At 30.5% G+C, this 14,991-nt stretch overlaps 1 protein-coding gene across 5 annotated transcripts in view; it reads left to right on the forward strand.

The window, feature by feature from the left end:
* The window catches only part of LOC143057633 (uncharacterized), a 53,950-nt gene that overhangs the window by 30,994 nt on the left and 7,965 nt on the right, over window positions 1-14,991 (forward strand). Inside the window, exon 1 of one of the 5 annotated variants that reach the window (XM_076230979.1) lies at window positions 12,173-12,374. The exons of the other annotated variants lie outside the window; for them this stretch is intronic. The gene's annotated coding sequence lies outside the window, so the exon portion shown is untranslated. Of the gene's footprint in view, window positions 1-12,172; window positions 12,375-14,991 lie in introns of those variants that run through there. 5 annotated transcript variants of the gene reach the window in all.

Here is a 14,991-nt window from a genome sequence, read left to right on the forward strand (position 1 = left end):
ATTTTTAAACATGCATTAATAAAAGTGCAACGATCTTACTATTGACTTTCAACAACAAAAGTGTACACATTTATGATAAAATGATTGATTTTGTATGGTGATTTGTTAATATTAGTCATTATATAATATAGATGTCAATAGGTAAAAAACTCAAAAACACTAGTAGAAATTATACCTCCTACTAAGTAAATTCAGGTTAAAACTTTAACATCTTAGCGTATTACTCTACACGAATATATATCAAAATGTACTATATGTCAGAATGGATAATAGTTAGTTTTTTATTTTTCCTTTTTTGGAATTATTTATTGGACGGATAGAGGTATAATAATTTACAAGTTTATTTAACCCATGTATTTACATCCGTTCAATATTTAAAAGGGTACAATAAATACTTCTAAAAATGCATAAATATTTTTACACGATAAGATAATATAAAACCGTCTCCTAAATCTTATATCGTGATGTTTATATAATTAAAAGCTGAGAATTATACAACTTTACGTTTATTGCTTATTGCGTAAACCCCTGAGGGTTTACGCAGTATATATTGGACGATATCTGTAGTCTTTCGGAACACCGGATGTTATTCGGAACACTTCTGTTCTTTCTATGACCACCTTTCAAATACATGCGCAATAGCTTACTAATCTGTTGAATAAGCATTAGCATCTTAACTGAAATTTATTATGATATAATATTTCCTTGCACACGATTACAAGCTGCTAATATTAACCTACATGCGTGTATTTTAATTAGAGTCAAAGTTGAAACCAGATGTGTTTAGATATGAGATAAGATTTCATGTAAACAATGCGATTTATATTCTGAACGAGAACTGAGACTACTATAACACATATATGTGTTATAGTAGTCTCAGACGAGAATAATTAAAAATAAAATCTTTAAAAAAAGTATTAGTAGCATTTCATTTTAGATTTTAAGTTTAGGGAAGATGTACATGATGTAAAAAGCAAGCTATTTATTTTTTATACTGAAATTAAAGGAAAGTCTTTCTTGCATATGATTAAATTACAGTTATTTTTTGTGATTAAATATTGCAACTTTAATAAAAAAAATTTGGTTATCAAAAATGTAATTAAATAGATATTGAATATGAAAAAATAAAATAAAACGGAAACCTACAACTAAAATATATTTAAAAAAAATACACTTGACTATGCAAATGTTTTGTCGTTTTCCGTTTGTTAATACAATACATGCAAACATTAATTTGTTTCTAACTTCAACCTGTTTAAACGATTAATTTTTTTCTACGTTGATAAAAAGTATGTTTTTCAACAACATGAGCATGAATTATTGAAAGTTCAAATAGGGTCAGAAAAGAATTATTAAACGATGTTTCTACTAGAACTGTAGCAGTTAGAAAATAACAACAAACGCCTCAAAACGTTTTCAAAACTTTAGTTAAAAACAATTGCACCCTAAAATTACCGGTTTAATTACGATCATAAATCTTGAAATTAATCATGCATGCAATTTCGGTAGACTTAATAGGGTCAGCGATAAGGTATCAAATGTCTATTTTTAGATATGATATGGTCCCTTGATGGCCCTTGACGACGCAATTATATTTGTTTTAAAACGACTACTGTACACTGTGTGTATCTGGGTCAATTATAACGTGGTATTGTCTGTTGTCTCGATAACACTTAAACTAATTATGTTTGAAGATTTAACCACGGAATTACTGTGTATTTCATCATAGACTTACGGGAGAGAACATTCTGGTTAACATATTAATATTTAGATCGGAAAACAGAAAGATAATATTCTTATCAAAAGTAAATAATACAATCGAAATCAAAGAAATATATACAAAATATATACTGTTTTTATGTTTCTGAAGAAACTAACAATGATTGAAATCAGAATATTTTCAGAGTTGCTATTAAGAAATAAATATTTCATATGACAAGATACTCTGCTTTGGTATTTTTTAAATATTCATTTGTAAAGGAAACATAAATGTTAAATCTAAATAAATTCTTGCATCCTACAAAAAAAAATGTGTATAAACAATAATCATTATACTTCTTCGTTAAATATTTCATACCATTTTAGTATTTAGGTTTTATGAGTAATTATTATTTATTTTTGTGTATTGTAATATATCCATAAAACGAAAAGTAAGATCAATTTGTTATATAATTAAATTATAAACAGTCGTGAATAAAAATACTTGTGTTTTCAATTCATAAAGCATGATTTTAAATCCTTGCAGCTCACAACAACCGTAAAAATAATTTACAATAATCACAACTAAATTCAATTTCAACCATAATGTTGATTATTTTATACTGTTAGTATGGATTTAGAAGTCTCTTCTTATATTTTGTATAGTAATATATTCACATAGTGGAATGTTAGAATTTAAAAATAGATTAATTCGATAAATAAAATGTCCATCCGTAAATACTTGACGTTCGTGTTTATTGATATTATATATCTATACTATTAAACGAGAAGACCTCATTTGGTGTGTCACTTCTCTTCCTAACACTGTTATAACAATTCAAACAACATGCTTCTGACTAAAACATGTGCTTAAGAATATACCTGTTTTAAAAAATCTTACATACATACCATAAAACATTAATGTAACTGTACCATGTAAAAGACACTTTTTAAAAGTAAATGAAAGAATATGTTCAAATATAAAAGGAACACCTTACAATTTTCATAATTGTGAATTTTCCTTGTTCAAATAACTATGAACATACACTACAGCTCAGGTGGATTCTGCTTTGTCTACCGGCCCACCAAAGGAGTGGGAACCGGGTGGGCAAAAATTCTACCTTGTCCACTCTGCCCACCCATAGGAGTGGGCATGTAGTTTCTTTTAAAAAGCACAATCACTTGAAAAAAGCAGATAAGCCTTTGTAATCAATATTTTTACAAAAAAAAAGAGATTATGGCTAGAGTGGTCACGGGTGGGTAGGTGGAAAAAGCAAAATCAAACACAGGCTGTTGTGTATCTCAAATTCCAATAAAAACAGCTATTAAGTTTCACGTATTGCATTTCTTTTTTATAAGCACAAAAATCATTAATTTGTTATTGCTAGAAACCAACTCTTTTCTTAAAAAAATATCGAATATTTAATACCAAACATGCATTTTTGGGTTTACGATTGCATTTCTTTTTTTAAAGAAAGCAACTTGTACATGTACTTCAATTAGATAGTGTGTGTATCACCTTCGATTATCTTGAATTATATTTCGAGAGATTTATCAAAAAAAAATAACCTCAAATAATGATTTATTTATGAGGTGTCTTTCATTTCGTTACTTTTTTTGAATTTTGTAGACCTTATTTTCAAAGATTTATTACGACCCATACTCTCTATTCTTTATATTTCAGAACCCATTAAATTTTTTTTTAATTTTTTTTTCTATTTTTTTCTTAACTGAATACCCCACCAAGGTCCTCCTAAGTGTCCTATCTGTTCAAAATATAGGCAAAAGAGAAAGGAATCTTTAACTATAATTAAGACAAAAATTTTATGACATGAATTGCATGAGAAATATATAAAAAACGAAAGTAGACGGGTGTTCTCGATTTTTGTAAAGTAAAAAAAAGTACGAGTTCAAAAGTAGCTTGAAATTGGCTCAAATATTTGATTCATACTTAGTGCAAGGGTTATAATTCATTATAGAGAGAAGTTAAAGTGAAATCATCTAGAGTGAAAACATAATTTGGAACTTCTTACAATATAGCAGTATATCGGGGATTAATTTATCTTACCTTCTTTAGTTTTATAAGGATATGATTGGTTATCGACTACACGTGGTGGCAATATATATTTCATATAGGGTGTCCTAAAAAATACATGGTTAGTTACCATATAGGGTAAGCAACCATATGAGGTTAGAAAGGATTTACTTCCCTTTCAAAACAAAAATGCATCTGAACGGTTTAAACAGACGAAGAAACTGATAATAAACGATTAAAATATATTCATAAAACAAATTTAAAGCTAACACGTGTTATAATTAGCATTTGTTTTTTGTATAGACGAATGAAAGTCTATAAAATCAATTTGATAGACCGCTAGTCTATTTACCACATGTGAAGATAGTCGGTAAGATAAATTCGTTACACGGTGTGCTAGTGACCTAATACGATATATATATGGAGTCAGTAAATTCCATATTGGGATTCGAGCTTCGGTCTCATCCCATATGGAATTTAAACCCCATATAAATCGTATTAGGTCACTAACATACCATGTAACTAATATAATATCTCCTGCAGAAAAATGAGTAGTAAAACTTTAATATATTTTATCTTTTCTAGTGATAAAATGTATGCTGCCTTAAAATATTTTCAGAATAAACAATAATAAAGTTTGTAACATCTAAGAGAAATTCCACCACGTGATAAAAATCAGATGTTACGAGCACAAGCGCACATTTTAGTGATAAAATGGTAAAATGTCGGAATTTAATATGTAGTTTCTGAAAACGTTATATATTTTTTTTCAAAATGGAAGAAATAAGTACATTATATGTTTTAACGGAATTAAGGGAACTGATATAATAACTGTTAATAATCGCAGTTCCAAATATGAAATGTAAAGGTAGTCTTTGTCTTCGTAAAGTTTATAATCAAACAAAGATTAAGTAAAATCTAAGTAAAGTGTTAGTTAAAAAAAATGTTCGTCTGTTAATTTCTCAAAAAGCAAGATTATAGTAGAACCTAAATCTTTTTTTTCCATTAATAAAGTTATTCTTTATGTATATGATAATAAAGCTTCCTAGGATACCGGCGTAGATATTGAGTAAATAAAGTATAATAAACAAGCCAGTCATATTACAATGTATTATGTAAAGTGCAGGTTTCCTATTTAGAACATCATAAAAAAAATGTTATTGGTATTAATTTAAATATTTTTGGTTTACCACAGAGTGTTTTGTTGATTTCAAATAAAATCATTTCCTTTAACTGCTAGTACTGTTTGCATGCACGCATAATTCATCTCTTAGTTGCATGGTAAACTTTTTATTAAATATGCAAATTAATGTTTAAAATTAAAGTGCTTTCTTAAGCAGTAGTCCTATGTTCTTGAGTTTGAAGTTTTAATATTGAAACAGGAAGATAATTTTAGCTCTGGTAATCTTCAAGGATGCTTACCATGTATAACATGATAGTGATCTGGTGGGTCAAATGTGGTTTGAATTTAAGAGAAATACAAAGTCGTCGCTCGTGTAGTATATGCACTGAATCATAAATTCTAAGTAAGATACTAGTAACTTTAACAAAAAAATAACCATCTTTAACCACAGCTTAAACCCGATTATGCAACAACGATATATGTATACAAATTTGTATTGATTTTAAAACATGAATTTGTGCACTAAGATTCAAGATGACGTGAACACAACTTAGCAGTTAACTATACACCTCGAACCCAAAATGTAGTCTTAACTATAGAGAATAGACGGCACACATACATTGAACATGTTAATATTCAATACTATTGTAGGCGAGGCATACCATTGATAAAATCAGCTGCATGTGTCCTGACCTACCACCAAACGCTTGATAATCTGCCACAGTTTATTATTTAAAATAATTAGGACCTTGGACGTTTAACATCATAGATTATGTAAAAAATGCTCCACTAGTCACCCACCTTACCTATCTTTAAACCTTTTGGCTGTAGAAAATGGTCTCTGCTAAATGAAAAAAGTTTAGAAGACCTTGATTATGTTTATTTTCACTGAACTAGTACACATTTTTGCATAGGGATCAGCTAAAAGCCCGACTCCGGGTGCCGGTTTTTCTCATTGTGTCGACGACCCATTGGTGGCCTTTGGCTGTTTTCTGCTCTTAGTTCGGTTTGATGTCTCTTTGAAACGTGCCTCATTTCAATTCTCAATTTTATTCAGTCATAGTCTGACAGGGCTATCACTCCCTTAATTCTCATTCAAACCAGACTCAGAGCCAAATTATATGTGGAAACAAACGTTGTTTTTTTTTTTACAAAACTGCTGAATGATAAACTCATGAATATAGCAGCAACACTGTAACCTACCTTTTAAATGCGTTGGTTTTTTTTCTGTTGAATTGTTTTACACTAGTTATTTAAGGACCTTTATAACTTGCTGTTTGGCGTCATTCAATGTTCCATATCGAAGGCCATACTTTGACCTATAATGGTTACTCTCTACTTATTGTGGTTTTTGATGTAGAGTTGACTAGTTGGCATTTATTCCATATTTTCTTGTTTCTATATATAACTTTAAAAAACTTTTATAAAAGAATGAAGAGATACGGTTTAATTACAAATGAGATAACTATTCACACAAGCTAAAATGAAGTGGTAAGAAGCAATAATTATTATAGGTCACTATAATTTCTCCAACCATAACCCCCATAATGTATATATAGTCGATTCTACAGTTATTTCATAAACGCATGAATGGCAATTGTAGCGACTATGACTTTAGAATTAAACATTTGAAATCCAGTGATCACACTATGTAAGACACGAGTGCATTACCATTATTAACCACAACAACATCTCCAGGGAAATGACTTGAACCATTCTACCTAATAATGTTAATAGCATTTCGAATTCAAGTGGTTGTCACTCAAACGGAAAGTTTTGAAATTGCCTGTTCAGAATCGGGACCGAGGCAGTATTTCTGTTTCAATGGGATCTTTAATTTATTACACGACTTTATCTAGAACAAATCTGCTTAATATTCAAGACAAAAACTGTAACTAAATAATTATTCTTCTGTGCTTGTTTTAGTAACGGCGGCAATAACTATGACACTATGATTAATGTATGGCCACGTTTACTGTTAAGGGTAAAAGAAATAAATATTTAATTCGAAAAGGCATAAAGTATATACAATTGCTGCATTGCAATAAATCAGGACCATGGTTTTCTCGTTTGAATTGTTTTACATTTGTCACTTCGGGACCTTTTTTTTGAATGTAGCTTACTATGGTGTTTGCTCATTGTCGAATGTCGTACGGTTGCGTATAGTGTTAAGGGAGCTACCATTTGATTTTTAGGGGGGGGGGGGGGGGGGGGGGGGCTAGGATGAAAAAATTTGTCCTGCATTTTTTTAAGTTGTAATCTCTGTCCTGCCTTTTTATTTTTCACTCTATTCGGTCCTTCTTTTTTTTTTTAGTTTTTCCTGAAACCTAAATTGTCATCCTGACTTTTTTTTTTGCAAGTGTCTCATCCTGCCTTTTTTTTTTACTCAAAATTCCTGTCCTGCCCCCCCCCCCCCCCCCCCCCCCCCCATAAAATCAAATGGTAGCTCCCTAACTTCTATGTCATTTAATCAATGGGAGAGAATTGTCTCGCTGGCTATCATAACACACCTGCCTCTTTAAGTTCAATACACATGTACTCGTAAATTCGTAGATGAAACTTTTTAAAAGGTAGGACAGGTTTGTTGACATTTAAACTTGTACATTCCAATGACAATGTGACTAGAGGTAAGGGTGGATTTTTAAATAAGCAAATACCCTAATCATAAAGTACATATTTAATTAAGAAACCACACCATTTTTTTCGATTTACACTATGTACATTCTATTTATATATTCAAGCGAACGAGTGGTGTATGTATATTCGTCCTAGTTATTATTCAAACCTTCTTATGTTTGTTAGGACGGAGAGACGCCAAAGAGAAGATAAGAACATTAATTTCAAATTCTTGTAACAATTGTAGAACATTAAACAATGATATTCTTAGGATACGTGTCTTTGTGACAGCAATTCAGGATCTAAATCAAATAGATATAGGAAGATGTGGTGTGAGTGCTAATGAGACAACTCTCCAACCAAATAACAATTTAAAAAAAGTAAACCATTATAGGTCAATGTAGGGCCTTCAACACGGAGCTTGGCTCACACCGAACAACAAGCTATAAAGGGTCCCAAAATTACTAGTGTAAAACCATTCAAACGGGAAAAGCAACGGTCTAATACAATACATATCTATGTCAAAGTCGTCGTATTTGTATTGTACTCTTTAAGAAGTAAAACTTGTGTCTGAATAATTTGCACTCCAGATGCGGATTTAGGAGGGCAAGGGGCCCACACACCCTTTTTCTTGGAAAAATTTAGTTGATTATATAGGGAATAACTGAAGCATGACCAGAATGGGCACCCTCTTAGCCAGTCAGTGGGTCCCCACTTATGAAAATTTCTGACTCCGCCAATGCATGCTATTTGGAAAAGAAAAGTATTGCCTTTTATGTTCAGACCAATTAATATTTTGGGCGTTACTGTTAGATTATGTAATTATTATAGTATTTTGTTATAAAAATTCGTGTACACACAAAGAGTAAAGATAAGTATCCTGTTAGATGATTTAATTAAATACATGCGATTACTAATGATATGTATAGGTCCTTTAGTATTAATATTATGAGTACAAAAAATTACTTATAATTGTATGCATGAACAAAAATTTCAAGCCTTCCTACCAACATAGTGATACTTTAAGTAATAATAAAAAAGGGACGAAAGATACCAAAGGGACAGTCAAACTCATGAATCGAAAATAAACGCCATGGCTAAAAACGAAAAGACAAACAGACAAACAATATGACACAACATAGAAAACTAAAGAATAAACAACACGAACCCCACCAAAAACTAGGGGTATCTCAGGTGCTCCGGAAGGGTAAGTGAAAAATTTCAATACAAGGAAATAGAGACGGACGATACTCAAACTCATTAGTCAAAAACAAGATAACAATGACATGAAAAATTAAAAAAAAAATAGTCGTGCCTCGTGTAAAGAGAATGTCAAGCACTTTGCAAGTTAAGAACCCTTGCAACAACTCTCTGAGGTGTCCCCATGTGGTCTGTTGCAAGGCAAACTTTCCGTCACTATCCAGTATATCCTCATTTTTGAGTGGCAGTCAAAGTTTCCCTGACCATCATCCCGGATGGCCTCTATTATTACAAGGCCTACCTATTGTATTTTTGTTTACTTGCTCTCCTCCTGAACATGCATGAAATATTTGCCACTGAACGTTAAGGAAACAACAATCAATCAATCAATCAATAAAAAAAATTGTAAAAATGACCAAAAGTCAAAAAAAAGTATATACACAAAATACAACGTAGATTGCTCTGTAAGAAGCACGAACCTCCTAACACGGGGATGATCTCAGATGCTCCCGGAAGGGGTGTCAGATCCTGCTCCACATGCACCTTGTAACGTGTTACGGTTAAATTAAAGAGTGTTTTATAGGCGTTGTAGTCATTTTTCATACATAAGGGAGCTACCATTTGATTTTTATGGGGGGCTAGGATGAAAAATTTTGTCCTGCATTTTTTTTTTAGCTGTAATCTCTGTCCTGCCTTTTTATTTTTCACTCTGTTCGGTCCTGCCTTTTTTTTTTTTTTTTAGTTTATTCTGACTTTTTTTTACCTAAATTGTCGTCCTGATTTTTTTTTTTTTTTTGCAAGTGTCTCATCCTGCCTTTTTTTTTTTACTCAAAACTCCTGTCCTGCCTATTTTTTTCAAATTTCATCCTAGCCCCCCCCCCCCCCCCCCCCATAAAAATCAAATGGTAGCTCCCTAAGTTTCATTTATTCATTGATTAAATGCATGTACATGTAAAATGTTAAGAAAGGTATATTGTATGAGTTAACAATATCCTGTTAGATAATTTAGTTAAATACATGCGATTATTAATGATATTTATAGCTTCTTTAGTATTAATGTTATGAGCAAAAGTAAATACTTATAATTTCATTCATGAAAAACATCTCAGGCCTTCCTACCAAATATAGTGATACTTTTAGTAATAATAAAAGACTATAGATATAAGAAAATAGAGACGAATGACAATACTAAAAGGACATTCAAATTCATTAGTCGAAAAATAAAATACGAAAATGCACCGGAAGTGGTGGTAGACTCTTCTTAAAAAGCATATTGTATCGTGATTGTTAAATTAAAAGTATTTTGGTCGATTTAGTCATGTTTATACATTTATTTTAGTTTAATTTATTTATATTTGATTTAAACGCATGTTCATTTAGAAAGTGTAAAGAAAAGTATCCTGTATGACATAACAATATCCTGTTAGAAAGATTATCAAATTAAATGCAATGTACTGTACTATATAATGATATTTCTAGTTACATTCATGTTTACTGATATTACTATAGTACAAGTAAATATCTTACTATTTCATTCATAAACGTTAAACAAGTTCCTTCCTTCTAATCATTGTTCCAAGGAGGTAATGCGTGTATCTTATATGACCTCCTTGATTGTACTAATATATTAACAATATCACTTAAGTAATAGTATTTTTTTTATTTATATACATTTGTATAGGTACTCAGTCTGATACAACTAGTTACTTTAGTACAAATAAATATTTACGAATTCATTCATAAACGTTGAACAAGTTCCTTCCTCCTTATCATTGTACTAATATACTAACAATAAAAGTATTACTATTACAAATTTAATGTTACATTAACCCCTAGGCGTCATGTTAACGCGACATCCCAACACATTTTACACTTATTGACAAATAATCGCTGATTTGTGGTATGTTTTTCCGATTTGTGTGGGACATGTTACGGAAACGAACGGAAAAATAAGTCGGCATTTTTCATTTACTCTAATTACTACCTTAATCTAAGATTCTCCTTGAACAATATACGGAAGGTACTCAAAGCATCTAGTAAACAATGAAAAAACACGAAGCTTAATAGTGTTCTCTGCTTTATTATTGGATTTTCTACAAAATTGACATTTCACGCCCAGCTGATTTCATACTCAATATAAAACCGCATTAAAATATAAAATATATCATCTCCTTTTCAATATTATTGTATAGAATTGTACATACATGTAAGTTATTAATCTTATTCGATTTTGTTTTTAAATTTATTTACTTATATTTATTTCATCATTTTTCTTTGCAAATAATAAGTTTTGCAAACATTCTGAATAGCGTTACGAGAATGTACGAAAATATTAATAAGATATAGTTATATTTATTAATTATATTTTTAAAGTAGAAAAGTATTAAATGAGAGTAAACTTACCATAGTGTTTAGATTTTTTGGAAAATATACAAACAAAAATGAACCGAAAAGACACTTAAGACCATGGGTCTGAAAATAAATGTCTTAAGTGTCTAATTTTTTGCTTTTAAAATTTATGAAGAAATTTCCGATCTAAACCGTACTTGCAATCTGCTTTATACTTGCTGCATGTTTATATATTAATTACTTATTTAAGTGTTGATGTTAAATGCCACTTTGACTTGGTTGGAGAAAGCTGGGGTGCCCGAGGAGAACTGCAGTATGCCATAGGCATGTTTATAGCCATTCAATAAAACAATATTCGTATTTAATTGCCGTGAAAAAGAATATACTCCGAATATTTGCACACACAAAAAGACTCTTATAGCGTGCATTCAAATAATAAAAGTAAAACATTTTTTTTAAGTATTTACTTCAACTTTATATTTTTGAATTTCAATAGTTAAGATATTATAGTGTTAATTTTTATTAGATTGAGATTCCCATGTTATTATAATGGTTGTTTGATTTTGATGAACAAATTAACCTAGGTATAAAAGAGGGGCAAAAGATACCAGAGGGACAGTCAAACTCATAGATCGAAAATAAACTGACAACGCCATGGCTAAGGAATGACATCAAAAGTTCAAAGTAGGATAAAAAACTTCATTCATATATTTTTTTCACTGACCCCAATCATTCCTATTTGTCCTATATTTCGGCAGGAAACATATATGTTAAACATACTGTTCCTAGATTTAGGACACAACAAAGAAAGGTACCATGATGGAGTATCGTATGAGCTATACTGATACTGCAATATCTTATAATCAAATTTACTTTAAATATAATCTTCCTAAATTAAGTAAAATAACTTAGGAAATGCGTAGATGTAAATGAATGAGATTAACATACACAAACATACGTAGGACAAACTTGAGAGATAGGTTTGTCAACTCATCCCCCGTTTCTCAATAAAAATCAACCTTCTACCGTAACTTGATATAAAAGCATTTAAAGGTTCGATACGATTCATGTACATTTAGTGCTGTATGTTCCGGGTTGTTACGGGTTGTTTCCGGTAGTTTCTAATTTATATAATTGACAAGAGTATAACACCCGGAGGACACGTCTGAACTGTGTATGATTCAGTCTTGGTTCTCAAACATTTCCTACCTCGTGTTATACATCTCCATAGAAAATAAAACTTATAGAATGTACTAAAGGCAAATGATAGAAAAAAGAAACAAATAATTAACTGCGTCTGGAATTTATTATTATCGTTCCGAGGAATATAAGAATTTATAGAAAACATAATTGGTAAGTTATCTTGTAATATCTTTTTTGCCTGTCTTATATGGGTCATTTTAAAAAAAAATCGAATTTTGAAATTGAAAAAAATATTAAAAGTTACTTATTCAAACAACTCTCTACATAAGCAAATCAAAACAAACAGTACTTTAAGAACAACATATTAAAAGATGCAATCTTAATGATGTCATAAAAGAATATCTTGAAACATTTTTTGTTCGGTGGTACAATTTTTTGTCTATCCTGTTACCATTTTCAAAAGAAATTTTGGGTTATTAAGAAAAGGTTTAGATATAAAATGTTAAGCTTGTTTTACGTAGCCAATTAGATGGTTTTCAAGAAAATAAACTTCTATATATATTCATTTTGTAAAATAATAGATTATTTGCCAATTTTCCAGGTTGTACTGAAAAATGCCTCTAAAAATTGGTTTTCAGAGGTTGTAAAAATTACCATCAGTAATGCAAGTCTAAGATAGCAATTTATATTGTTCGGCATTTTTTCACCCTTTCAAATAAACCCAAACATCAATTAAATCCCTCATAAGTTAGTTTACTTTTCTCTTTATTTCATTGGTTACAGGAACGTACGTTTCTGATATATCACTATATAAAAGTCTATCCTGTTACCTTATTGTCTATCCTGTTACCGATATCAGTATTGCACCTGCAAATGCTTAATTGGGAAGATTAATGTGGTACCCAACACTTTCACTAAAATTAATTTGGCTCGTTTAATTTTCATAAAATTTTGACAAAGTATTTACTTTGACCCTTTAAAAATTACACTGGTTATATAGCAGATTGACAAACACCAATTTTGATCATTGAGAAGCTTAATATTGAATTTCCCTTTACAACACAACGTTATTAAAACGTTTGGCTGATTTTACAGAGTTATCTCCTGTAGTGTTAGGTACCACCTTAAGACGTTATAACCTTAACATGAGTTCAGACAACGAAATATTTCATTCGTGTTGCACCTATATGTTAAGATAAGAAAATTAACGACGTTTTTGTCTACAATTGTCTATGCTGTTATTGTAACCATATCAACCATAGTAACAGGATAGACGTAACAGGATAGACAAATTTCTTCGTTTTTGGTTGCTTTTGTGAAATAACTACTCCCTTTGGTGAAGTGATTATGGTGTTCTATTGTGAATTTGGTTTCTAACACGTTATTGCTCTTTTCACAAGCATACTGTTGGTGTAATTAATTAAAATTGTTGGTAACAGCATAGACATGAAAAAAGTACATTTTATTTTTTTTACTAAATGTCTTGAAATTTCTTACTTTGCACTTTTGAAATCAACACTGACTGGATCAATATTCAAAGGGAGAATAATTTAACGGCTGATTTAAGTAGCGGTAACAGGATGGACATGAACCTCCCGTACGCCGATTGAATTTAGTTTGAAGATAATATGTTACATACAATGATAAAGAAGCTACGATTTTTCGTTAGAGTAATAATTAACGTTCTGAAAAAGTCCCTTTTGCAGATATCAAGGCGATCAGAAAATCGGAAAAAAATCATTTGAAATGAGTTTTTCTGACACTGCACACACACAAATACCCCCAAAATCGGCTTAAATGCAGTTTAATCCAATCAAAATAGATGTAAGGTATGTTATTATTAATGTTCTGAATCACAAATCCGACAAGCTTTCATTTAAACCATTACAACTGAAATTTCTATTAGAAATAAAAAAAAAATAGCATGCCGGGTGTACTGAAAATTCAACATTTTTTTGAAAATGACCCATATATTGTCAAAACTCAAAGTGTGTTCGTTGAATCAATATGTATTTAAAAAAAATAATAACATAGTCATAACAATACAATGCACATTTATGAAATATAAGTTTAGAATTTATAAACAAGCATGTTTAGTATTGCATAATTATTAAAATTATCATATTAAAACAAGATACAATGTGTGTAAACATTGAGAATTATTTGGGTATATACTTTGCTTTTTTAACATTCTTCACATAAGCCTTCTTCAAAATCGTATAGCATGTTTGTTGTATATAAATGTAACTGTGTGCTTGTTTAGAGTACTCGTTATAAAAACGTATGTCTCTATTTTTTTCGTTTGTTCTGGATACTTATGCTTGCTTATAATTATCGTCGAAAATTTAAACAATTGAATGTTGCCTATTAAAATGCATTTTTTTCTAGTTTGCAAAACTTCGATATAGGCATAATAAAAGAGAGAAAAGCTTATGTAAACTTTGATCATTCTGTATTCCTTTTTGCACTGGCATGTGCAGGTTTTTGTTGTGTGTTTGGTAAACATGTACATATGCAATCGATATTGAGAAAAAAACGGAGGTGTTGTACGCACATGAAGTAGGTCTTACCCAACCTCTTTATCTGCCTGCACAAAAATGAACAACGCAATGTCTATGTAATGCTGTTTGTAGGTCCATTTTTTTTTCAAACTAGGAGTCGGTTGTCTGTAATTTGTTTCGTATGTTGTGATAGTTTCCAATTATGTCATGTTAAAGGTTTTAATTGTCAGGATGTCTAATGTCAAACCATTTAGATGTATAGATTTACCAAAAAATATGTAAAACTACATGTTAAAGGCCATACAGTTCCTCATACCATATACATC

Source organism: Mytilus galloprovincialis, chromosome 13 (genome assembly GCF_965363235.1).
Source record: "Mytilus galloprovincialis chromosome 13, xbMytGall1.hap1.1, whole genome shotgun sequence".
NCBI classification, from domain to species: Eukaryota; Metazoa; Mollusca; class Bivalvia; order Mytilida; family Mytilidae; genus Mytilus; species Mytilus galloprovincialis.